Source organism: Macaca mulatta, chromosome 15 (genome assembly GCF_049350105.2).
Source record: "Macaca mulatta isolate MMU2019108-1 chromosome 15, T2T-MMU8v2.0, whole genome shotgun sequence".
Classification (NCBI taxonomy): domain Eukaryota; kingdom Metazoa; phylum Chordata; class Mammalia; order Primates; family Cercopithecidae; genus Macaca; species Macaca mulatta.
Window position 1 is genome coordinate 80040807 of NC_133420.1, and position 23034 is coordinate 80063840.

Sequence of the window (23034 nt, forward strand, 5' to 3'; positions counted from 1 at the left end):
ATCCCGAGTAGCTGGGATTACAGGCATGTGCCACCATGCTGCACTAATTTTGTATTTTTAGTAGAGATGGGGTGTCTCCATGTTGGTCAGGCTGGTCTCGAACTCCTGACCTCAGGTGATTCGCCCACCTTGGCCTCCCAAAGTGCTGGGATTACAGGTGTGAGCCACTGCGCCTGGCCCACTCGTCTCAATTTTATGAGCATACTTTATGTTTTAATATTCCTGATGCTCAGCTCCCAGCTCCAGGTGCAACCACTCTTGAATACCTGTGAAATTCATAAACATTCAATGTCCTCCAGCAATCCTCTCTGGGAACCTCATCCACACACAGATAACCCTGATCACAGAGTCTAGAAAAGGAAATAATAAACTCAGACCACCTGAGAAAGATTTCCTTTGCTTATAAGTTAAGGTGAATGTACTTTAAGAAGCATCCCAGAAGGGGAAAGTGTCTGTGTAGGGCACATGGAAAGCCTTTCCTAAGGTGAGACAATGATCTGACTCTTGCAAAGACGGATTGCATGTCAGCATCTTGAGCAATATGCCACCTGATCATGTGTGACACGTAGCACAGATCATTTTTGTCTTGCACAACCTTTCACTGTGCATGGGACTAACTTTGCTCTAGATTGGAGTCATTTCCTGTTAAAATGTTACATCTACTTTGTGGTGCTAAGAGGCTTACTGGTCTTAAGATAGATAAATGACTCAGTAACTGTCACTTCCTGACTTTGGTCTAATTTGCGTTACAATGACATGTACTCCCCTGTGAACTTTCACCTAGATAGCTGATTCCCTGAAATTATTAACAGTACTGCACGTGGGTCTAATAATCCTCTTTACTTCATTGATTTTGAGATATCTAAACACTTCATAGACATTAGCAAATACGTGTAAGTTAAAACTCCTTTCTTCCTTTCTTTCTTTCTCTCTCTCTCTCTCTCTCTTTCTTTCTTTTCTTTCTTTCGAGACAGAGTCTTGCTCTGTCACCCAGGCTGGAGTGCAGTGGATCAGTCTCTACTCACTGCAACCTCTGCCTCCCAGGTTCAAGCGAATCTTGTGCCTCAGGCTCCCAAGTAGCTGGAATTACAGGCGCACGCTACCATGCCCAGCTAATTTTTTGTATTTTTTAATAGAGATGAGGTTTCAGCCATGTTGACCAGGCTGGTCTCAAACTCCTGACCTCAAATGATCCACCCACGTCGGCCTCCCACTACTCTGGGATTCCAGGTGTGAGTCACTGCAACTGGCCAAAACTCCTTTTTCTATCTCACCCATAAAATACAGCAATGGTCTATAATTTTCATCTTGTGGAAACAGCAATAATAATATTGGTAGAGTCCTTACCACATGCTAGGTATTGTTCTAAGCCCTTTAGATAATACTCTCACGAGGTGGGCTCTATTGTTATTATCTCCATTTCACTTTTTTATTAAAAAAATTTTTTTTTGGCTGGGCATGGTGGCTCATGCCTGTAATCCCAGCACTTTGGGAGGCAGAGGTGGGCAGATCATTTGAGGTCCAGAGTTTGAGACCAGCCTGGCCAACGTTACAAAATCCCGTCTTTACTAAAAATAAAAAAAATTAGCCAGGTATGGTGGCGCACGCCTATAATCCCAGCTACTCAGGAGGCTGGGGCAAGAGAATCCCTTAAGTCCAGGAGGTGGCTGGGCGCGGTGGCTCACGCCTGTAATCCCTGCACTTTGGGAGGCCGAGGCGGGCGGATCACGAGGTCAGGAGATCGAGACCATCCTGGCTAACACGGTGAAATCCCATCTCTACTAAAATACAAAAAAAAAAAATTAGCCGGGCGCGGTGGCGGGTGCCTGTAGTCCCAGCTACTCGGGAGGCTGAGGCAGGAGAATGGCGCGAACCCGGGAGGCGGAGCTTGCAGTGAGCCGAGATCGCGCCACTGCACTCCAGCCTGGTGCACTCTGCCTCAAAAAAAAAAAAAAAAAAAGTCCAGGAGGCAGAGGTTGCAGTGAGCCGACATCACACCACTGCAGTTCAGCCTGGGAGACAGAACAAGAAATCATCTCAAAAAAATTAAATTACATTTAAAAATAATAAATAATTTTTTTGGAGACAGGGTTTCACGGTATCGCCCAGGCCAGAATGCAGTGGCACGATCTTGGCTCACTGCAACCTCCACCTCCCGAGTTCCAATGATTCTCCTGCCTCAGCCTTCCATGTAGCTGGGATTACAGGCACCCACCACCATGTCCAGCTAATTTTTTGTATTTTTAGTAGAGAAGGGGTTTCACCATGTTGGCCAGGCTGGTCTTGAACTCCTGATGTCAGGTGATCAACCCATCTTGGCCTCCCAAAGTGCTGGGCTTATAGGAGTGAGCCACTACACCCTGACTTTTTTTTTTTTTTTTTTTAAGAGACAGTATTGCTATGTTGCCCAGGCTGGACTTGATCTCCTGGGCTCAAGCGATCTACATACGACGGCCTCCCAAGAAGCTGAGGTTAAAGACCTTGCTCCAAATCCACCCGCTTTGTGAGAGCTTCCTTGCAACACTGACCTCATTCCTCCTGCCACTCTGACTGTAAATGAGCTGCTCCTTCAGCTGTGTCCTCAAGGCATGGTATATCTGATTCTCTCTGTAGGTCACATTCTATCCCCCATGTAGTACATTTTGCTGTTTATAATCTGTTGTAGAAGGTAGGCTCCTTGAGATTGAGAACTGACACTATTTCATTTCTATATCCCTTTGCATGTTCTACTTAGGTTTCTGCAACCTCCACCTCGTGGGTTCAAGCAATTCTCCTGCCTCAACTTCTGAGTAGCTGGGATTACAGCACACCCAGCTAATTTTTGTATTTGTAGTAGAGACGGGGTTTCGCCATGTTGGATATGGCTGGTTTCAAACTCCCGACCTCAGGTGATCCTCCCGCCTTGGCCTCCCAAAGTGCTGGGTTTACAGGCGTGAGCCACCACGCCTGGCCACATTATTCACATTTCAAGTGCTCAATTGCTGTATCTGGCTGGCAGCTAGTATATGAGCAACACAGATACAGGGCATTTCCATCACTGTAGAAAGTTCAACCAGACAGTACTAATCTGGAAAGATCATTGGTAAAAATCAGTGGAGCTACAGTTTGTTTGTTTTTTTTTGTTTTGTTTTGTTTTTTCTTTTTGAGATGAAGTCTTGCCGTGTTGCCCAGACTGGAGTGAGATCTTGGCTCACTGCAACCTCTGCCTCCCGGGTTCAAGGGATTCTCCTGCCTCACCCTCCCGAGTAGCTGGGACTACATGCAAGTGCCACCACGCCCGGTGAATTTTTTGTATTTTTAGTAGAGACAGGGTTTCGCCCTGTTAGCCAGGATGGTCTCAATCTCCGGACCTCGTGATCTGCCCGCCTCGGCCACCCAAAGTGCTGGGATTACAGGCATGAGCCCCTGCGCCCAGCCTGGAGTTACAGTTTGTATACCATTAAGAAACTGTTCTGGGAGGGTGGGGGCAGTGGCTTATGCCTGTAATCCCAGCACTTTGGGAGGCCAAGGCAAAAGGATCACTTGAGGGCAGGAGTTCAAGAGCAGCCTAAGCAACATAGTGAGACTCCATCTCTACAAAAAATGAAAAATTGGCCAGGCATGGTGGCTTGCCTCTGTAGTCCCAGATACTCAGGATGCTGAGGCAGGAGAATCACTTGAGCCCAGTAGGTCAAGGCTCCAGTGAGCTATGATGGCACCACTGCACTGCAGCCTGGATGACAAGGTTAGACTGTCTCTCAAATAAATAAATAAAAGAAAAAACTGTTCTTGGGAGCACATGAGGGTAACATCGATCATAACATCATCTTGTTAATGATTTACCTTTGGAATATTCAACACTTGGTAAATGACTCAGGCTTACAGTAGAGAAAGAAGAAAAAGAAGTCCGGGCACGGTGGCTCAAGCCTGTAATCCCAGCACTTTATTGGGAGGCCAAGATGGGCGGATCATGAGGTCAGGAGATTGAGACCATCCTGGCTAACACGGTGAAACCCCATCTCTACTAAAAAAAAAAATACAAAAAACTAGCCAGGCGAGGTGGCGGGTGCCTGTAGTCCCAGCTACTTGGGAGGCTGAGGCAGGAGAATGGCGTAAACCCAGGAGGCGGAGCTTACAGTGAGCTGAGATCCGGCCACTGCACTCCAGCCTGGGCAACAGAGCGAGACTCCGTCTCAAAAAAAAAAAAAAAAAGAAGAAAAAGAAAAAAAGAAGCCATTAGTAAAACAACCATGGTAGAAAATTGCGCCTGGGCGCAGTGTCTCACACCTATAATCCCAGCACTTTGGGAGGCCGAGGTGGGAAGATCACCTGAGGTCAGGAGTTTGAGACCAGCCTGGCCAACATGTTGAAACCCTGTCTGTATTAAAAGTACAAAAATTAGCCAGGTGTAGTGGGGGGCACTTGTAATCCCAGCTACTCAGGAGGCTGAGGCAGGATAATCACTTGAAACCCAGAGGCGGAGGTTGCAGTGAGCTGAGATTGCAACACTGCACTCTAGCCTGGGTGATAAGAGCAAAAGTATGTCTCAAAAAAAAAAAAAAGAAAACAAAAAAAATTGCTTTGAGGAAACCTCAGTAATCAGAATGTTGTATCTTAAAAGTAATTAACAATCGTGAAAGCATATTTCGGTAGGCCTTTTGCAAGATATACAGAGTAAAAATCAGGCACATAAAGGTTGGGATTATGAAAGGGTGTTCATTCATTTTTCAAGTTTGCGTAGTAACTTTCCTGACATTTATGTCAAGTTAAAAAAAAAAAAAAAAAAGTCAGATGTCTGGCCACAGTGGCTCAAGCCTGTAATCCCAACACTTTGGGAGGCCAATGTGAGTGGATCACCAGAGGTCAGGAATTCAAAACCAGCCTGGCCAACAAACCCCATCTGTACTAAAAATACAAAAGCTAGCCGGGCACGGTGGCTTGTGCCTGTAGTCCCAGCTACTCAGGAGGTTGAGGCAGGAGAATTGCTTGAACCCAGGAGGCAGAGGTTGCAGTGAGCCGAGATCACACCACTGCACTCCACACTGGGCAACAGAGCGAGACTCCGTCTCAAAAAAAAAAAAGTCCCAGCACTTTGGGATGCCAAGGTGGGCAGATCACCTGAGGTTGGGAGTTCGAGATCAGCCTGTCCAACATGGAAAAGCCCCCTCTCTACTAAAAATACAAAATTAGCCAGGCGTGGTGGCACATGCCTGTAATCCCAGCTACTGGGGAGGTTGAGGCAGGAGAATCTCTTGAACCGGGGGAGCTGGGGTTGCAGCGAGCTGAGATCGCACCATTGCATTCCAGCCTGGGCAACAAGAGCAAAACTCCATCTCAAACAAACAAACAAACAAACAAAAAAAATTAGTCAAGTGTGGTGGTGTGCGCCTGTGGTCCCAACTACTTGAGGGCTGAGGTGGGAGGATTAACCCAGGAAGTCAAGTCTGCAGTGAGCCATGATCATGCCATTGCACTTTTGCCTGGACAACAGAGAGAGATCCTGTTCGAAAAAGAAGAAGAGGAAGAGAGAAGAAGAGGAAGAGGAGGAGGAGAAAGAGGAAGGAGAAAGAGAAAGAAAAGGCTTTCAAGTTGTCATAATTTTCTGGCATCAATGAGAATTGGTACTTTTCCCAGTGGTTTCTCCTGTGATTCTCTCAGCCTGTTCTCTAAATCTAGCCATTACTTAAGGTTTTCTCAGAACCTCCTTTCTTTTCTTTCTGGACCCTCTCCCTTGACCATAAGCCATCTCACACAACTCCTAACTGCTAACTCCAACGAAATGACTCCCAAATCAACCTTCACCACCCTGAGCTATCTGTGCACAGCGGGACACTATGTGCTGGTGTCTAAGGATGACACTTAGACCACAGACCAAGAACATAGGTAACACCTGTGCATTGTAACAAAGCCCTAGATGGGAGGTTGGCAAACCTTGTTTTTAAAGGGCCAGATAGCAAATACTTTCAATTTTGTGGACCATGGGGTTTCCCTGTCCTGATTATTCAGCTTGGTCATTGTAACATGAAAGCAGGCAGAGACAATATGAAATCAAAGAGGCATGGCTGTATCCCCATAGATTTCTATTTGCAAAAACAGGTGGCAGGCAGGAGCTGGTTGCGGTTTGCTAAGTCCTTTGATCATTGATTTTCATACAAGAAACCCCTTCAAAATCCACTAGGAGAGAAAGAAAGAAATGAGAGGGAGGAGAGAGCTCAGTTCTTCCCTCCCATTTATTCCAACCAGAGCAATTTAGCTTTAATCTATTTGTTTACAATGGCTAAGGTTTCATTTGCACAAAGGGTTTCAGGGCCAAAAAGTTTGAAAGCTGCTTGTCTACCAGTTCTCTGAGTTTCATTCTAGGTATGAATCTGTCACCTCCCTCAATCTAGTCACTGTCTGCTTTGATCCACATTCTCTGCCAAAGTAGTAACCGAACTGTCCACTTCTGATCACATTACTTATCAATCTTCACTGACTCCCTGTGAGCCAATCCCAAGCATCCTCCTTAATCTAACATACCTTCTGCATCAGCCACCCAGGGCTCTGTGCAGGAGACTCCCCAAAGGTGCTTTTCCTTCCTTCTCTTTCTGCACATTCTCCCCTTGCCTGGGGAGGCTCTCTGCCTCCCATCCCACGCTCTTTATAATCATCTATTTCACCACGCAGAATCATCTATTTCACCACCCACTCTTCTATGTTCCTGCTGTACTTTGTTCATGGGGCTTTTATGTGTGCATGTTCTAACTCCCCAGCTGGATTAATTATCCCTATTAAGGGCAGGAATCACATTTTGTAGATCTCTGTACCCAGAACAGGCGTTAGCATGATACCATATCCACAGCAGCTATTTGAGCTCTTTATTTAGGTTGAAATGGGGCATGCCCTGGCAGAGTGCATCCTACCTCACTAAATATTTCTTCACCTGTCTGTCATCTTCTCACTCCCACCTCCTCTCACCGTCTGTGGGAGGCTATCTTTACAATGCACAAGTGTTACCTAAGTTCTTAGATTATAAGAACACCTGGTTGATGCCTGGGAGCTAAAAGAACAAGATCCAGATCAACTAGCAGTGAACAAGACATGAGAAAGAGGCTTGAGAGACAAGTCCACAAGCCTTGTATGACAGGCAGACATAAGCTCTCTGGCCCAAGTGGGCAAGGTCTAGGCTGAGGCAATTGCCAGAGTTTGGAAAGACATGGTTTTACAGCAGCAAGAGAGCAGCAGGTCTTGGAAAAGAACATGCTTAATATTTACAACTGTTTAACATTAGGTGAATTTCTAATCCTCTGAGCCTCGTCTGTAAATTAGGAATAAAATATCTTCTGTAATGCTCTGAGGGTTAGGAATAATGTTCCTCATACATAGCATACAGAGCAGGGGCTCAGTAAGTGGAATTACAGGTTGTGAAGAAAGGGAGTAAAGAGGCAAATGAGATGTGAAAAACACAAAGAAGGAAAGGGTTGTTTTTAAGATAAATGTCTTTATTTTTCTTTATAGTCTTGCTTTGTTGCCCAGGCTGGACTCGAACTCCTGGCCTCAAGTGATCATCCCACTTTGGCCTCCCAAAGTGTTAGGATTACAGGCATGAGTCACCACGCCTGGCCAAGATAAATGTCATGAACTACTGCCTTTTTTTTTCCCCCCCATGTATGACCAGCAAATCACATTGGGCTCCTTTTAACTGTGGCTGAAGTGAGACTGTAATGATGTGGCATGTGCATAGGAATCATTTGGGAATCTTGTGAAATGTCAGATTCTCATTCCATAGGTCTGGGTGAGCCTGATACTATGCATTTATGAGGTAATTCTGCTGATCTGTGAACCACACTGTGAGTAGAAAAGTGGTCGTCCACGTAGGCCGTTGAGATAAAAACAGATGAGTCGGCTGGGATTCCTGGTCGGCTTCCCGCACATGTCTAAAAACTACCACACTTTCAAGAAGAAGGAGGTCAGCTGAGGGAGGTTAAACTGTTAGGGAGAATAGCACCACGTGGAATGATAAGGGCCAAAGGATAGAGAAATTACAAGTGAAAAAGAGAACTTGTGTTCTTTGGGGCTTATCTACAGACCATATTCAGACACAGAAACTGGATTTAAATTCTTCTCAGGGAACGTTAATCTCTTTGGACCTTGGTTTAGATGCTGGAATAATTAAAAAAAAAAAAAAAGATTAAGCAAGATAGCATTAGAGCTTTTGCAACAAGACACAGTTTCATCAGCGGTAAAATGAGAATAATAATAACAATACCTAAAGCAAATGTAGCAAATTAGTCATTGCAGAATCTAGGTGGTGGGAGTGGGAGTGTTCACTGAACAATTCTTTCTTTTTTTTTTGAGATGGAGTCTCACTCTGTCTCCCAGGATGGAGTACAGTGGTGTGATCTCAGCTCACTGCAGCCTCTGCCTCTGGGATTCAAGCGATTCTCCGGCCTCAGCCTCCCGAGTAGCTGGGATTACAGGTGCCTGCCACCACACCCAGCTAATTTTTGTAGTTTTGGTCGAGACGGGGTTTCTCCATGTTGGCCAGGCTGGTCTCAAACTCCTGATCTCAAGTGATCTGCTCACCTTGGTCTCCCAAAGTGCTGGGATTAGAGGCATGAGCTACCGCACCCGGCCCCATTGAACAATTCTTTCAACTTTCCTGTATGTTTGAAAAATCTTCATAGTGAAATGTTGAAAAAAATATGCTTCCAAATAAGGTTGAAATTAGACAAATTAGAGTAAAATAGAGGAATGTAAATAACATTAGCCCAGCCTGAACAGTAGTTACTCTCTAAGGGACATTCTTTTAGCAGTTTTATAAATTATTTCAGAGGCAGAAATACACGTAAAATATTTCTGAGGGCCAGGCATGGTGGCTCACGCCTGTAATCCCAGCACTTTGGGAGGCCGAGGCAGGCAGATCACCTGAGGTCAGGAGTTCAAGACCAGCCTGGCCACCATTGTGAAACCCTGTCTCTACTAAAAATACAAAAATTAGCCAGGTGTGGTGGCGGGCACCTGTAATCCCAGCTACTTGGGAGGCTGAGGCAGGAGAATTGCTTGAACCTGGGGGGCAGAGGTTGCAGTGAGCCGAGATATTGCCACTGCACTGCACTCCAGCCTGGGCAACAGAAAGAGACTCCGTCTCAAAAAAAAAAAAAAAAAAAAAAGAGAGAAAAGAAAAGATAGCAGTGATTGCCTCCAGGGAGGGAGAACTTTGTGAGTAGACGACAGAATGGAAGGGAGGCTTTTCACTATATTCTTTTTTGTAAGTTTTGCATGTCAGATCATGTGTTACTACCTATTCAAAAATAAATAAAATTATAGCCAGGCATGGTGGCTCACACCTGTAATCCCAGCACTTTGGGAGGCCAAGGCAGGCAGATCACTTGAGGTCACGAGCTTGAGACCAGCCTGGCCAATATGGGGAAACCCCATTTCTACTAAAACTACAAAAATTAGCTGGGTGTGGTGGCAGGTGCCTGTAATCCCACCTACTTGAAAGGCTGAGGCGGGAGAATTGCTTGAACCTGGGAGGCAGAGGTTGCAGTGAGCCAGGATCACGCCACTGCACTCCAGCCTGGGTGACAGAGATAGACTTCATCTCAAAATAAATAAAATCAAAATCAAAACGTAGAGGTCTCAAAGTCTAATAGTTTGCCTCTCTTCCAAGCAGTTTAATCATTAAGTTGCAGAATTTGCTGTGCATGACCCTTGGTTATCAAAGAGGTCAACGTCCAGCTTCATTGAAGTGGTACATAATGAGGCTGAATTGACCTGTGCACAGCCAGCTGACTCGATCTATTTGAGGACATTTTTAGTTATGAGCCAAAGGACTGCATTTTCCATTCCTGCGTTCCAGTCAGGCTGAGCTCACGAAGTATCTAGGTTGTATAGCCAGAGGCAGACTGGAGGTCTAGTAGGTGTATGTTAAAGGATGTAGACAAAGATAGGGAGTGAAGAGCTACACGTCACAACTGGGGCATAGTCCTGTGTCAGGAATATTTTACATGTTCCATACTTAAAGTTTACAAAGTATTTATAGACATTGCCTTCTCTGAGTCATCCAATTTCTCTGGATGGCAAGTGGGCAAGGATTTTGTCCTGTCTTACTAAAGAGGAAAACTGAGTGTGGTGACCATGAGACACACCGCTCAGATATCCTTCCAACTGCAGGGAGCAATTGACTGAGGGCCCCTGCTGCCTTCTGAACTCCATCACCACGTGTGAGCGAGGCCACGCACCCATGGGCTACTTCCAGCCAGTGACAAAGTGTGGCAGGGATATTAAGGCAGGCTGATACTTTGGAGATATGGGACTCCTCTGATGACTGCAATGCTCCCGCAGCCTCGCTGAACTTTCCTTAGAATACACTGTAACGTAACGTGCTTCTACCCACCTTTCCCTCCTTTCCTCTCTTCTTCACTTGGGTTGAGGTCTGTATCGCAGTCTGATGGGCCTGCCAGCCTCTCCTGGCTCCTTCCCATTTTCTCTTAGAGGCATTTCCTGCAAGTTGAATACTATGTTGGCATTAAACATAGATCTGGGTGATTCTAGGTATGCTTGTAATCGCTGCAATATATTGTCTTTGTCTTCAGAAATTAATTTCAACTTGAGTCATTAGATAGGCAAATCTTTTTTTCTACCAGTTTATCATTTTGCATACTTTATTAAAAATATTTACATATACATGTGATTCTGTGTGGCATATTACATAGGCATAGAAATAACAATTGACTAGGCACACTGACTCACACCTGTAATCCCAGCACTTTGGGAAACCAAGGCAGATGGATCATTTGAGGCCAGGAGTTCAAGACCAGCTTGGCCAACATGGTAAAACCCTGTCTCTACTAAAAATACAAAAAATTAGCTGGGGATGGTGGTGCATGCCTGTACTTCCAGATACTTGGGAGGCTGAGGCAGAGGAATCGCTTGAACCTGGGAGGTAGAGGTTGTAGTGAGCTGAGATCATACCACTGCACTCCAGCCTGGGTGACAGAGTGAGGCCCTGTCTGCCCTGCAAAAAAAAGAAAAAAGAGAAAGACAGGTTCTCACTGTGTTGCCCAGGCCAAAATGCAGTAGCCGTTTACAGGTGTGATCATAGTGCATGACAGCACTGTGATCGCCTATGATCACTCTTAAACTCCTGGTCTCAAGCAATTCTCCTGCCTCAGCCTCATGAGTAGCTGGGACAACAGGCACATGCCACTATGCCTGGCTATTTATTATTATTATTGAGATGGAGTCTCACTCTGTTGCCCATGCTGGAGTGCAGTGGGGCAATCTCAGCTCACTGCAATCTCTGCCTCCCGGGTTCATGCAATGCTCCTGCCTCAGCCTCCCGAGCCCTGGGATTACAGGTGTGCACCACCATGCCCAGCTAGTTTTTGTATTATTATTATTTTTTTTAATGAGGTCTCACTGTCGCCCAGGCTGGAGTGCAGTGGTGCAATCCTGGCTCACTGCAAACTCCGCCTCCCGGGCTCAAGCAATTCTCCTGCCTCAGCCTCCCAAGTAGCTGGGATTATAGGCATGCACCACTACACCCAGCTAATTTTGTATATTCAGTAGAGACAGGGTTTCACCATGTTAGCTAGGCTGATCTGGAACTCCTGACCTCAGGTAGTCTAAATGCCTCAGTCTCCCAAAGTGCTGGGATTACAGGTGTAAGCCATTGTGACGGACCCTAGTTTTTGTATTTTTAGTAGAGACAGGCTTTTACCATGTTGGCCAGACTGGTCTCATACTCCTGACCTCAAGTGACCCATCCACCTCAGACTCCCAAAGTGCTGGAATTACAGGTGTGAGCCACCATGCCCGGCCCAAACCTGGCTATTTAGTGTTTATGAAGACTTCAAGGTATTTTTGTTGTTGTTGTTCTTTGTAAAATAATGTGTCCTGCCACATTGTCCACTCCACTTTTCTTTTTTCTTCTTTTTTTTTTTTTTTGAGACAGAGTCTTGCTCTGTCACCCAGGCTAGAGTGCAGTTGCCCGATCTTGGCTCACTGCAACCAGGCTCAAGCGATCTTTCCACCTCAGCCTCTTTAGTAGCTGGGAATACAGGCTACAGGCACACACCACCATGCCTGGTTAATTATTGAATTTTTTTATACAGATGAGGTTTCACTATGTTGCCCAGGCTGGTCTGGAACTCCTGGGCTAAAGCAGTCCTCATGTGTCAGCCTCCCAAAGTGCTGAGATTACAGGCATGAGCCACTTCACTTTTCCTTTTCTTTATTAACGCTCTGGAGTTTGTAATTATATGGCCAACCTAGGGGTTCTGGGAACTTACTCAGGCCAGGAGAATTACCATTTGCAGGTGGCCCTTGTGGCTTGGCAAGGAATGTCATCAACCCGCACATGCTGGTCAAAGGTGTCACCAGGAGAATGGAGACATTGTCAGCTGTGAGCAGGACATCATTTGACATAGGGTGGGAGGAGGCAGAGCAATCAGCAGGCTCTTACTTCTAGACTGTTCTTGGAGTTGGCTGGCAGCAACCTGATTGGCAATAGTTGTTTGCCTGAGTTCCCAGGATTCCACTATGAGTTCATTCTGGTTGAACAGAACGTTTTGTCAGAACAATTAGGGCTTTCTTTCTAAAGTGTGCTTGGCTGGAAAAGAAAGCAGGAGCCCTCAAGGGCTAATAATCTAGCAGTGGCTGACACTGAAGTGATGCATGGAAGAAAGGCTACCAAGCAAGGGAGGTGGAGAGTAGTTTGAAGCAACTGGGGTAAGCTGAGGTATGTGAAAGCAGCCCTTCTGCTCGTGCGTCCCCACAGAGACAGCAAGCGTGGCTAGAGACGAGGAAGAGTGTGCCAACGCCAGAGGGCCACAGGAAAGGGAAGGCTTGGGCAGCAGTACGTGACTTGGTGAAGACATGAAGAATGTCTTCAAGGAACTTGTCTATGTAGCAAACTGGTGATGAGCTGGTCTTGTTGAGTCGGCGTAGTAAGGAATCAGTACTTTACACACATGCACACGCACGCGCACGAGAGAGAGAGAGAGAAAGAGAGAGAACAGTATTGCCTTGCCTCTTTACAACAGATATCTCAGTTACTAACTATATATTCTGGACTCTTCAAGAGCAGGGGTCATGATTTTTTTTTTTTTTTTTTTTTTTTTGTGAGACAGAGTCTTGCTCTGTTGCCCAGGCTAGAGTGCAGTGGTGTGATCTCAGCTCACTGCAACCTCTACCTCCTGGGTTCAAGAGATTCTCCTGCCTCAGCCTCCCTAGTAGCTGGGATTACAGGCGCATGCCACCACGCCTGGCTATTTTTGTATTTTTTAGTAGAGACGGGGTTTCACCATGTTGGCCAGGCTGGTCTTGAACTCCTGACCTCATGATCCATCTGCCTTGGCCTCCCAAAGTGCTGGGATTACCGGCATGAGCCACTGCACCCGGCCGAGGGGTCATGAATTTTACCTCTATTGATCCCCTAATGTTACCCAATACAGGGCTGCACACTTGCCAGGGCCTCCTCGAATACAGTATATTATTCTTTTGGGCATCTTGGAAAACAGGTTCTTGACATCCTGCCAATGTGCACTATGCTAAATGGTTTCCATGCCCAAAAGCGCGAAAGTTCCCCACCTCATCTTCAACATTCTTCCTCCACATATTTTTAGGGCTCTACCTAGCAGTTCAGTTCTAAGCACATCTTTCACTAAGCATGAGGTTTGTTAGTGCTGACAGTCAATACCAGATTAAACCTGTGTGTCCCTTAGCCATTTGCAGAGAGACCTGGGAAATCAACCATAAACAAAAGGCACATGGGGGTGAGAAGATAGGTGAGGACTTACAGGGAAATTGCTCATTCTGATGGTGAAGACAGTCCTGACAGACCTGAGGGAAAAGGTTACAAGGAAAGGAAGCCCAGGGGCTTCTATTTTGTCCCAGATTTGTATCTGCATGTGTGATTTTTTTGGTTTTGTTTTGTTTTGTTTCTTTTTTTGAGACGAGTCCTGCCCTGTCACCCAGGCTGGAGTGCAATGGTGCGATCTCGGCTCACTGCAACCCCCAGCCTTCCGGGTTCAAGCGATTCTCCTGCCTCAGCCTCGCAAGTAGCTGGGATTACAGGCACAAACTACCACACTCGGCTAATTTTTGTGTTTTTTTTAGTACAGACAGGGTTTCACCATGTTGGCCAGGCTGGTCTCAAATTCCTGATCTTGTGGTCCACCCGCCTCAGCCTCCCATAGTGCTGGGATTACAGCTGTGAGCCACCATGCCTGGACTGCATGCATGATTTTCTGCCCATTCAGAGGACTGGTAAGGAGCTGCCAAATCTTTTCAGGGACCCTCACAGCTGCTTGGAGATTGTGAATCAGGGATTCTCATGAACAGGCACAACTATCACAAGAAGTCCGGCATGAAGTGAATGATGGTAGTATGTGGTCCACTGCTAAGAGATGTGACGTGCTGCTTTTGTTTTTAAAAATTCTCTGTGTTATACTTTCTGCTTACAAAAGGAGAAATATAGGCTCACTAAACATTTTCCAACATTATAAGAGATACATAATATGAAAAGTGTGAAAGTTTTTTTTACGATCCCTGCCCATCTATCCCAGATCACCATTGCCAATTATTTGGTATATCTCTTGAGATGGCATGCTTTCTGATTTTGAAGCAGATTGTGTCGGTTTTGTTTTGTTTTGTTTTGAGACAGGATACGGTTTTGACACCCAGGAGGGAGTGCAGTGGTGCAGTCTTGGTTCATTGCAGCCTCCACCTCCCAGGCTCAATCCATTCTGTCACCTCAACCTCCTGAGTAGCTGGGAAAACAGGTGCATGCCACCACACCCAGTTGATTTTGTATATTTTGTAGAGCCAGAGTTTCAACATGTTGCCCAGGCTGGTCTCCAACTCCTGAGCTCAAGTCGTCCACCTGCCTCGGCTTCCCAAAGTGCTGGGATTACAAGCCACTGTGCCCAGCCAGGTTGTGACTTAAAATGTGCAATATCTTTGACTTCCAAAAATTGCACCACAAACAGATTCCTTGGCAGTTTGGAGTGTATGTCCCAATCTGTGTGTATGTGTGGGTACAAGAGGAAGAGAGAAAGAATAAATGTAATAAAATCACTGCTATTCCTTTTCTGGGAAATAGTCTTCAGTTCTTGATTTTTATCTTTCATAGGAAATTGTGTTATTAGGTAGCCAGATCATTTATCTAACATGAATATATTAAAATTTAGTTCAGTCTGAGACTACCCCAATCAGAATCTCCCCCGCCCTCCATTAAATAAATAAGAACTGGTTATGAGCCTCATATGCTCACCTGGTGGAGAGCTGTCAAGAACATGGTGAGCCTGGCCGACATGGCGAAACCCTAACTCTACTAAAATTACAAAAATTAGCCGGGTACCGTGGCAGATGCCTGTAGTCCCAGCTACTCGGGAGGCAGGAGAACCGCTTAAACCCAAGAGGTGGAGGTTGCGGTGAGCCGAGATCACGCCACTGCACTCCAGCCTGGGCGACGGAGTGAAACCTTGTCTCAAAAACAAAAACAAAAACAAAAACAAAAAACAATTAACCAGTCATGGTGGCAGGCGCTGGTGATCCCAGCTACTCAGGAGGCTGAGGCAGGAGAATCACTTTAACCCAGGAGGTGGAGATTGCAGTGAGCCGACATTGTGTCACTGCACTCCAGCCTGGGTGACAGAGTGAGACTCTGTCTTAAATAAAAAAAATCAAGAGCTCTTGGTTAACTAGAGACATTTGGATTTAGCTATTCTACATTTCCAGGGTTACATCTGTAGACCTATAAAGCCAGCCTGAGATGTGTTAATATCGGGAGTGGAGGGGTGGCAGAGTGTTTCTGAGTTCGTATTCCATTTCCGTTAGTTATATCTAATCAGAATCTGAGTGATGAATGTCAGTGAGGGCAGATTCATGGCTGATCTGTATTTCAGTTTCAGAACAATAGACTGTTTCTTCTCCTCTGACAGTAGACTAGAGTGATTTCATTTGCTAAAGCCCAAGCATGAACATTTCTGGAAGCTTAGAAAAGTGATGTTTCAGGCTGAGCGCGGTGGCTCACGCCTGTAATCCCAGCACTTTGGGAGGCCAAAGCAGGCAGATCATGAAGTCAGGAGATCGAGACCATCCTGGTTAACATGGTGAAATCCCGTCTCTACTAAAAATACAAAAAATTAGCCGATGTGGTGGCACACGCCTATAGTAGCAGCTACTGGTGAGGCTGAGGCAGGAGAATTGCTTGAACCCGGGAGGTGGAGGTTGCAGTGAGCTGAGATTGCACCATTGCACTCTAACCTGGGCAAAAGAGCAAGACTCTGTCTCAAAAAAAAAAAAAAAAAAAAGGAAAGAAGATAAAAAAGAAAAGTGACAGCTGGATGTGATGGCTCATGCCTGTAATCCCAGCACTTTGGGAGGAGTGGGGGGGGTGGTGGTAGAACATCTGAGGTAGGAGTTCGAGACCAGCCTGGTCAACATGGTGAAACCCCATCTCTATTAAAAACACAAAAATTTAGCCGGGGCGTGGTGGCAGGCACCTGTAATCCCAGCTACTCGGGAGGCTGAGGCAGAAGAATTGCTTGAACCCAGGAGGCAGAGGCTGCAGTGAGCCGAGATCGTGCCACTGCACTCCAGCCTGGGCAGCAGAGTGAAACACCATCTCAAAAAAAAAAAAAAAAAGAAAAAGAAAAGTGATGTTGCTATGGTAGATGCCATTCTTACAGCATAACTTTGTATCGCAAACCTTTTTTATTTTTTCATTGCAGTGCTCTAACTTCAAAGACAGATTGATTTGTTTTCGTTTTTGTTTTTTGAGACAGAGTCTTGCTCTGTCGCCCAGGCTGGAGTGCAGTGGTATGATCTCAGCTCACTGCAACCTCTGCTTCCCAGTTTGAAGCAATTGTCCTGCCTCCGCCTCCCCAGTAGCTGGGACTACAGGCATGAGAGCCCATACCTGGCTAATTTCTGTATTTTTAGTAGAGATGGGGTTTCACCACATTGGCCAGGCTGGTCTCAAACTCCTGACCTCTCAAGTGATCTGCCCATCTCAGCCTCTCAAAGTGCTGGGATTACAGGCGTCAGCCACCAGACCCGCATTGATTTGTTTTTTGTTTCTTCTTTTATTTTTCTCTGCCTCTTTGCATGCCTCAATCAGATGATTTTGTGTTTGTTTTAGAGATCTGTTAAAATTACATCAGGCTAACTTGACATCAATACAGCCTTACATTTTAGAAGACAAATTCTGAATTCTTGATGGATTTTATAACATTTATAAGTAGTGTGGTAATCACATGTTTGCTAAACTTTGGAAATCATGATGCAACCAACCCTCTGCCTTCACATAGTGAAGCCTTTTGGATTTTTCTTTAATGAAATATTAAATTGAATGTGGAACTTTGAGTAATTGGCCCAGATAAAAGAAATGACTCATCCAGGGATGACAAAAATTAATCCTGACCTTGAGGATTTCACTCTGCCAACTCAGAGAGTGAGATACACTGGCATTGATTGGTAAAGTCAGAGTTCCCCTAACTCCCTCAGTTGTTTTTGAGTCATTAAGAACTACTAATATTAGCCCTGTCAGAAGCCAGCCTAAGAAAAGAATATTTGCCAAATGCAATTCCAGAGCTGGGATGTTGAGGTAGACAGTGAATATAATAGTTAAGTTATTCCTGAAATTTTAGCTCAGTTCTCTTTACAAAATTAACATACTAATATATTAAAATTCACTCCTTTTCTCCTACTCCTACTTCCTACTGGCTCTCAAAAAATAGGACTCAGAAATGAAAGGATCAGGCATCTTCACAAAAATGAAGGAAGCCAAGCCTGAGCTGTCCATGGCTTCTCAAGTCTGCACCTGTAATCCTAACTATTTGGGAGGCTGAGGCAGGAGGACAGCTTGAGCCCAAGAGTTTGAGGCCAGCCTGGACAACACAGTGAAACTTTGCCTCTAAAAAAAAAAAAAAAAAAAAAATGGTTTCAGGGTTATTGTTTTTTGTTTTTTGTTTTTTTTCCCAAACGTGGCTAGCAACAGCACTTGCCTCCAACAAAACTGCAGAGGCAGCTATCCCAGAGTACAATGGTGTGATCTCGGCTCACTGCAACCTCCGCCTTCCAGGTCCAAGCAAACCTCCTGCCTCAGCCTCTTGAATAGCTGGGATTACAGGCATACGCCACCATGCCCAGCTAATTCTTGTATTTTTAGTAGAGACAGGGTTTCTCCATATTGGTCAGGCTGGTCTCGAACTCCCGACCTCAGGTGATTGCCCGCCTCGGCCTCTCAAAGTGCTGGGATTACAGGCATGAGCCACCGTGCCTGGCCCCCCAGGTATCAGGGTTTTTAAGGACAATTTGGTGGGTAGGGGAAGCCAGTGATCTGGAGGTGCTGACTGGTCAGGTCAGAGATGAAATCATAGGGGTCGAAGCTATGTTCTTGCACTGAGTCAGTTCCGGGGTGGGAGGGCTATAAGATCAAATGAGCTAGTTTATCGATCTAGGTTGTGCCAGCTGATCCATCAAGTGCAGGATCTGCAAAATACTTTAAGCACTGGTTTTAGGTTTTACATTAAACCTAAAATTTAGATGATGTTATTCCTAGGAGCAATTTGAAGAGGGTCAGAGTCATGTAGGCTCCAGTTTCATGACTCCTAAACCATAATTTTTTTTTTTTTTTGAGACAGAGTCTTGCTCTGTTGCCCAGGATGGAGTTCAGTGGCACAACCTCGGCTCATTGCAACCTCCGCCTCCCAGGTTCAGCCGATTCTCTGCCTCTGCCTCCTGAGTACCTGGGATCACAGGCACCCGCCACCATGCCCGGCTGATTTTCGTATTTTTAGTACAGATGGGGTTTCACCGTTTTGGCCAGGCTGGTCTTGAACTCCTGACCTCATGATCCACCTGCCTCTGCCTCCCAAAGTGCTGGGATTACAGGCGTGAGCCACCGCACCCGGCCCTAAACCATAATTTGTAATCTTGCGGCTAATTTGAGAGTTCTATAAAGGCAGTCTAATCCCTAGGCAAGAAGGGGGTTTGTTTTGGGAAAGGGGTGTTATCATCTTTGCTTTAAACTCTAAACTATAGCCGGGCATGGTGGCTCACGCCTGTAATCCCAGCGCTTTGGGATGCCAAGGCAGGTGGATGACCTGAGGTCAGGAGTTTGCCAACAGCCTGACCAACACGGAGAAACCCCATCTCTACTAAAAATACAAAATTAGCAGGGCGTGGTGGTACATGTCTGTAATCCCAACTACTCCGGAGGTTGAGGCAGGAGAATCGCTTGAACTGAGGAGGTGGAGGGTGCCGTGAGCCGAGATTGCACCACTGCACTCCAGCCTGGGCAACAGGAGCAAAACAATGTATCAAAAAAACAAAATAAAACAAAACAAAAAAACCTCTAAACTATAAACTAAGTTCCTCCCAAAGTTAGTTCAGCCTACACCCAGGAGTGAACAAGGACAGCTTGGAGGTGAGAAGCAAGATGGAGTTGGTTAGGTCAGATCTCTTTCACTGTCTCAGTTACAATTTTGCAATGGCCGCTTCAGTAGTGTGTGGGGGAAGAAGTGTGTGTGTGTCTGTGAGTGTTGAGGGAGTTGTTCTTTTTTTTTTTTTTTTTTTTTTGAGAGGATATCTGGTTCTATTGATCATGAGGTCAGGAGATCGAGACCATCCTGGCTAACACGGTGAAACCCCGTCTCTACTAAAAAATACAAAAAAAAAAAAGAAAAAAACTAGCCGGGCGAGGTGGCGGGCGCCTGTAATCCCAGCTACTCGGGAGGCTGAGGTAGGAGAATGGCGTGAACCTTGCAGTGAGCCGAGATCAGCTGCATTTGAGGGATAAATTCCCAGTGAACAAGGTCGAGACAGTAGGAGCGATGACACACAGGAATCCTATACTAGGATGTGTTCAAAGGACTATAAGTAAATCTGTGTGACTAGAGCTTAAAGTTTAAGACAGGTGCAACGCCAAAGTATCTGAGACAGGACTCAATCAATTTAGAAGTTTATTTTGCAAAGGCTAAGGACACACACATGGGAGGCAGGTCTGTGCCTTTCTCCAAAGATGATTTTGAGGGTTTCAATATCTAAAGGGTAAAGGAGTGGATACTGGGGAGAGGAGAAATTTTTAAGAGGTGTGGGCCGATAAGAGGCAAATGGTTGCATTCCTTTGAGTCTTTGGTTAGCCATTGACATGTGAGATGGGGGGTAGAGGAATAGTCATGCATTCATCTAGCTCAGTGAATCTGCATTTTTACATACGATAAAATAAACATAGGCCAGAGGAAGCAATTAGATTTTAATTTGTCTCAGGTGAGCTGAGAGATGATGTTGAGTTCTGTCCTATGTCTCACCCCTGTGAATATAAGCTATCAATTTACAGTGTGAGGATGAAATTCAACAGAAATGTTTTAGGGTAAAGATCTTAGGGCCCACAAGGAATTTCCTAGTGGGCAAATTATGAGGGCGGTATGTAGCTTTTTTGTTTTGTTTTCTTTTGAGACAGGGTCTCACTCTATTACCCAGGCTGGAGTGCAGTGTCTCCATTATAGCAGTCCCCAACTGCAGCCTTGACCACCCAGGCTCAAACGATCCTCCCACCTCAGCCCACCAAGTAGCTAGGACTACAGGCACATGCGACCACACCCGGCTAATTTTTGTATCTTTTGTAGAGACAGGATTTCACCATGTTGCCCAGGCTGGTCTCAAACTCCTGGGTTCAAGTGATCGCCTGCGTCAGCCTCCCAAAGGACTGGGATTACAGGCATGAGCCACTGCTCCTGGCTTATGTAGCTTATCTTTGAATAGGAGGCAGGTTTGTGTGACACATCCCCAGCTTGACTTTTCCCTTTGGCTTAGTGATTTGGGGGTCCCAAGATTTATTTTTCTTTCACATAGGTAAAGTCCAGAGAAGAAGCTGGTGAGAAAGAGACAGGAGCCAGATCCTGAATGACGGTAAATTGAATCCTGGAGGGAACCAAACAAAGCCCTGAAAACCTCCAAGAATCTCAAGTTCGCCAAATCCATGGTAATGTCCTGCCACTCCCCAGGACTGCCACACTGCACACACCTTATCTAATGGCAACCTACCGCAGGGGCCAAGGAAAAACGTCCCCTTTGTCCTCTGGAGGTTCACTGAAAAATCAGCTGGCAAAAAGCACACTAACAGGAGAAAAGATGTATATGTATTATTATAAAAAGATGTAAATGTATTATTATAAAAAGACGTAAATGTATTATTGGGCATGTGGGGGAACCACAGAGTAATTACTCCACCTCTCAGTGGGTTCAGAAGCTTATATACCACTCCTGAGGTTACACAAATTTTGGGGGCTCAGAGAATGCCCCAAAACAGGTAATGGTGGTAAATCAGGATTTAGTGGCAAGACAGAAATGGAAACTTGGCTAGCAAAAGTCATCTCATTATGTAGATTAGGGGTCCCCAAACTTTGGGCCATTTACATTGTGGCCATTTACATTCCTGTTAGGAATAGGGACGCACAGCAAGAGGTGAGTGGCGAGTGAGTGAGCAATACCGCCTGAGCTCTGCCTCCTGTCAGGTCAGCAGCTGTTACTAGGTTCTCTTAGGAGCAAGAACCCCATTGTGAACTGCACATGCAAGGGATCTAGGTTGTGGCTCCTCATGAGAATCTAATGCCTGATGATTTAAGGTGGAACAGTTTCATCCTGAAAACCATCCCCCTGCCCTGGTCCATGGAAAAATTGTCTTCCATGAAACCTATCCCTGGTGCCAAAAAGGTTGGGGACCACTTATGTAGATGAAACCTCACAGGTAGTAGCCATTGGAGAGAATAGATGGTTAATGTTTCTTTCAGACCTTTAAAGGTGTCAGACTCTCCACTAACCTTTCCTATATCTGGACAAGGGAAAGCCTCAGAGAGCACCTGGCTGCATCAGTGCAGATTTTCTCTGTATATTGCAAGCCTCTCCCACAAAAAAACAAAAAACAAACAAACAAAAAAAACAAAAACAGCTTCATAGGACTACTTCCGCTTGCAGGTCCTCTGAACAGCCATCTCAAAATATGTGAAAGAAGTATAGTCTAGGGTAAAATTTTTTTGTTTGCTTCACTATGCATCTCACCTTGGGTGTTATTCTTGCCACTGGTTTCATGTTCTCAGACTCATGAAGCTGAAAAAGAGTTGGGGGTGCAGAATTTGGTGTGCTTCATCCTTTGTGGGCTTGAAGAGTCTCTTGTTCCCAAAATTAGTCCCTGGGGCCCTCTGCTTCACAGGCAAATAAAAGCAAAAAGAAGCTTGCTTAGCCTTAAGTGAGGAAATGACTCACAGGTTTAAAACAAAAAAGGAAAAGATAGAGGCATTTTGTAGGTGAAAGGGCAAGAGTCTTCTGATGCAAAATAAGAGGTCATTAGAGCAGGGATGGATTACCAATAAGCAGAGCAAACATTTGCTTAGGGAACAAACAGCCCCGGAACACAAAAAAGAAAAGAAAAATGTAATAATTTGATTGCTTAAAACACTGAAGATGGCAACATAGGAAAAAACCCAAACGAGAACTTTTTTGGATTTCGTAACACTTATTTTATGGTTTAGTATTTATGGCTTAGTTTTATATTTTATTTTGAATTACATGTGCGGAGGTGGGGGAAAAATACTGTATTTTTTCTTGCCAAGTAAGGACCATTATATATTCAGGTATAATGGTATAAGGGATATCATTTTAATGGGTCTGTTTGGAGCTTTAGATATGATCAACAGTATCTGTGTGCATGCAAGTTTGGTTAAGAAATTGGGGTAGACCGGGTGCAGTGGCTCATGCCTGTAATCCAGCACTTCCCAAGGCCGAGGCGGGCGGATTACGAGGTCAAGAGATCGAGACCATGCTGGTCAACATGGTGAAACCCCCTCTCTACTGAAAATACAAAAATCAGCTGGGCGTGGTGGCCCACGCTTGTAGTCCCAGCTACTCGGGAGGCTGAGGCACGAAAATCACTTGAACCCGGGAGGCTGGGGTTGCAGTGAGCCGAGATCGGGCCACTGCACTCCAGCCTGGTGACAGAGCGAGACTCCATCTCAAAAACAAAAACAAACAAAAAAAACAAAACAAACAAACAGAAAACAA

General features: G+C 45.4%; 1 protein-coding gene across 1 annotated transcript in view; it reads left to right on the top strand.

Annotated features, from left to right (window-relative positions):
• Positions 1–14085: 14085 nt before the first annotated feature.
• Positions 14086–23034, top strand: part of LOC712661 (perilipin-2) — a 33899-nt gene continuing 24950 nt past the window's right edge. Inside the window, exons 1-2 of the mRNA XM_077966035.1 lie at positions 14086–14235; positions 20830–20959. The gene's annotated coding sequence lies outside the window, so the exon portion shown is untranslated. The remainder of the gene's footprint in view (positions 14236–20829; positions 20960–23034) is intronic.